Source organism: Phyllobates terribilis, unplaced genomic scaffold (genome assembly GCF_046119375.1).
Source record: "Phyllobates terribilis strain yellow unplaced genomic scaffold, ASM4611937v1 Scaffold_268__1_contigs__length_2594270, whole genome shotgun sequence".
Taxonomy (NCBI): Eukaryota; Metazoa; Chordata; class Amphibia; order Anura; family Dendrobatidae; genus Phyllobates; species Phyllobates terribilis.
In genome coordinates this window covers 1,552,124-1,556,554 of record NW_027363028.1, presented here as the reverse complement: position 1 = coordinate 1,556,554, position 4,431 = coordinate 1,552,124, and positions in this window count along the sequence as shown.

Below are 4,431 nucleotides of genomic sequence, written 5' to 3'. Positions count from 1 at the left end.
GTGCTGTCGCTGTTCCAGCAGTGTCGGGACTCACGTTCCTGGGACTCACACAAATCAGTGCCGGCTTCACTGTCACCACCTTCGGACGTATTAAACATCAACATGAAGCCAGAGCTACGGCTGCTATCTGACTTCGTCATGAGGTTTGATTTGTCTGAAAGTGGGGACAATGACGCCAGCGCTGATTGGGCGCAGGGCTTACATGACGTAACAACCTCACATGGGCACTGAGAACGCAAGTACCGACACCGCTGTCAGCACTGACATGGGAGATTTGTATAAGTGTTTTTATTTTTATGGGACCAAACAAGAGGAATGAGAAGGGGTTGTTCAAACCTTTTAAACATCAAAAATCCCACAGAGAAATAAGTCATTATCATACCTAGAGTGTGAAAAATTAATTACTGGAAAATCGGATTTTGTTGACCATCAAAAATTAACTCAAATTGGAAGAAACTATGTATGTTATTGACAAATTGTTATATGTTTTTGCACAATCTTATAATTAAATGAGAAAGGGAAATTACCTTAGAACTTACCGTAGTTTTTGGCCTATAAAATACACTTTTAGCAAGAAACAAATCTTGCTAATAAGTGATTGGGTGTTATAGACTGGAGGCAGCTTCCTGTGATAGTGGAGAATGCTGAGACATTGTCCTTTCTGATCACTGAGAGAACTGCTCTCTCTCCTCTAGCCCCAACACTTATGTAACTGATTGGTGCAGTGCAGGAAAGGAAGGAACCGGGACCATCAGAGGTTGCATGTCCTGAGTGAGCAGCTGAAGGACCTTCCACTCGACTAGCTCAAGGATCTTTCAGATCATGTAACATTGTTTTACATATTTTCAAAAGTTGTCAGGTTTAGTTATGAAATGAGCCATTTCTTAATGATTTTGACCTTCTGAATTAAAATTTGACAGTGAGGGGGGCATGACTTGGAAGCTGAAGAAGATTGCCCCTTGACTGCAGTGCACTGGCAGCCCGTGCCCTTATTTAGCAACTACCTCAGTACCTGTCCTATTAATATAGCTCCAGCACTGTTCCATTACCCAGGTATGATAACCAGACTGCTCCAGCCATGATATGATTATTGACAAAGCCTTAGGGTCCCGTGCCCTAAACACCTTCCAGAGACTGCTCCACGTGATGTCCTAACCAGAATCCACTTCTTTCATGTTAAAGAGTACCTGCTCTTCTGCTCAAGAAAGAAAGTGTAACTCCCCAAAACCTTCAACCAAATGAAGATTTTCTCTGATGTGTCCTCTACTAGATTTCGCTTTTGCAGGAATCTGTCCCCATTACCTCTAGTCTCAGGGAGAACTTGATCATTTACAGATGGGGCTTCCCCTTATATCTCCCCATTAACCACAGCAATGCCTGGCACTCCATCACAACATACGAAGAGGGTAGAGACTTACTGAGACGAAGGGACCTCAACATCCCAGATCATCCTCAAGAGCAAAATTTGAACCCATGTTGCAGGGAGAATGACTGGCAAACTGTCCCTTCCAGAAAAAAGGAAAAGACGGCTGAGGTGACCTAGGCATGTATTTGGCCTACCTCGGCATTGACAAAATACTCTCCACTGAGATACTGTTTTCTGCCTCTCAGATTGAGTAGGTCACATAATTGACCTCTTATTTGTCTTCCTTGTCTTTAAGGTTGTTTTTCCTTTTTTTGTTTAGTCTATCTGTGGTTTTAGTTAGTGTAACTGATATTCTTCTTTTTTTGTTAGTGTCTAAGTCTATCTCAGATGGTTCTTAACCCTTTACGACCTTGGATGTATCCATACGTTCAGGTCGGTAGGTACTGTGCACGCATGATTGCCTCTGGGTGTCAACTAATTCTGACAGCTGACACCTGGCACTCAGTGACAGGAGCAGTGCCCACACCACTCCCAGCACTTTAACCCTTAAATGCTGTGATCAAGAAAAAGTGGAGTAAAACGCCATCAAAATGACGAATGTAAAGAAAAATGGTATCGCTGAAAACATCATCTTGTCCGGCAAAATAAGTCGTGATATAGCTCCCTTAGCCTAAAAATAAAACAGTTACAGCTCTCAGAATAAAGTGATGCAAAAATATATTTTATCTATAAAATAGTTTGTATTGTGTAAAAGAGTCAAAACATAAAAAAAAGATATAAATGTTGTATCACTGTAATCGTACCGACTCGAAGAACAAAGCTGCCGTATTAATTTTACCACGACCTGAACGGCATAAAAAAAACAACTACTTAATTGCTGTTTTTTGTTCATTCTGCCTCCCAAAAGTCAGAATAGTAAGCGATCAAAAAATGTCATGTGTACGAAAATGGTACAATAAAAATGTCAACTTGTCCTGCAAAAAACAAGCCCTTACATTACTCTGTCGGCAGAAATATGGAAAAATTATAGTTCTCAAAATATGGCAATGCAAAACGTAATTTTTACAATAAAAAGCGTCTTTTAGTGTGTGACAGCACACTGCTGCTGCTGATTTGTTCATTTTGCCTCCCAAAGATCTTAGTAAGGCTCCACACACTTCTATCCTGCACTCAGCGCTAAGGGCTTACACCCGGGGTTTCTGTGTAAATCTCTGAAATACGTGATTCAAACAGAACCCCTGGCAGAAGATTCCCTACAATGAGGCAGATGGAGGCATTGAGGACACCGTCTGGCCTGTGATCCGGCGGTGTCCGTCTTTTTAGGTGTGCATAAAAGCGAAGTCTGCCACAGTTTTATGCACTTCTGAAAAGAAGGACACCACTGAACAGAGGCCAGAGTAACTCTGTTGCCTCCTTTTAGTAAATGGGTCCCTCTGGGTTTCATTTGAATCACACCTCTTGGAGATTTACATGGAAACCCCGATATAAGTGCTCAGTGTAGAGCGCAGGATAAATGTGATCCCAAATGTTATGTAAAATGTTCCCCAAAAAAGCTTCAAATCAATCCACAAAAAAGCAAGTGCCCACTCAGGTCCGTCATCTGTCAATGGAAATATAGGTGGCTTCCACGTTATTGGTAGTACAAAGGCTCTGGAAGAGGACTATGGCTCCTCACTCCCCGCAAAAGAAGTTCAGCAAATTCTGCGCTCTCAAATCCAAGTACCCACCTCCCTTCTGAGCCCCAGTGTGCCTAAATCACATTTAGCTCCCATATGTTTGTCATTTCTGTAGTGATGACAACCCGCTTAATTTAAGGGTGCATGTCTCCAGCAGCACGAGCTGGGCACAATGTATGGGCAATACAAAGTACTGGGCACTACAACGTGCTGGGGAATACAATGGCAGTTTGCAGTTTTCACTCAGCAATATCCACTGCTGCCTGTTTCTGGAAAACACCCATTGAGTCAAAATCGTCACTACACCTGTAGATAAATTCCCAAAAGGGGTATCATTTCCAAAATAGGGTCATTTGAGGGGGGATTCTGCTTTTCTAGCAGTAAGGGGCTCTGTATATGGAGTCCACAAACTATTCTAGGAAAATCTGCGTTCCAGTAGAAAAATAGCGGTCCGCCTCTCCCAAGTCTCGGTATGGCTAAGCAGTACTGTACAGCCACATATGGGGTATTTTTACATTCACCAGAAATTGTGGGACAAATTTTGGTGCCATTTTTGCCATTTCCCCTTGTGAAAATGTAAAATCTGGGGCTAGCACTAAATTTTGGTGGTAAAAATTTAATTTTTTTTTTTTCACTGCCCAATGGTATAAATTCTGTGACCCACCTGTGGTGTCAATTTGATCATTGCACCCCTAGAGGAATTCATTAATAAGTTTAGTTTGTAAAATGGGGTCTCTTATGGGGATGGGTCTGCTGTTCTGGCACTTCAGCGGCTCTGCCAAAGTGACATGGTACCCTCAAACCAGTACAACAAAATCTGAACTTCAATATGGTGCTTCTTCCCTTCTGACCTTTGCACTGTACCTAAAAGGTACCATATTTTTTGGACTATAAGACACACTTTTTTCCTCCAAAATTTTGGAGTAAAGTGGGGGGTGCATCTTATAGCCCGGATAATACATTCTGGCTGTGGAGGGGGGGCGGCAGCGGAGGAGCAGGGCACAGGCAGTAGCCATAGCTGGTTGCTGCTGCTCGGTGAACACTGTGCCTGCTACTAAAGAGAATGAGTATTCACTCCTCTCCACCCATGGGAATGGAGTTAAGTACAGTTATGATTGATTCAGGCTTTTCTTGAGAAAGGGGATTTTGGCTTTAATCGCTTGGGTTTTTACTCTATTGGCTATAATAGCCTTCCAGCCTTAGTATCCTGTGAGTAAAAAAGAGACTTAGTTTTTTTTTCGGATTTATATATAATAATCCCCATATAGTGCCCCCCCAAGAGATGGAAAATACAGAGAACTGTGTCAAATCTTGCTGAGTGTGGAAGTACTTTGCTCCAGGAAAAAAAAAATGACCATGGAAAGCCACAGAAAGACTGCGGGAGAAGCG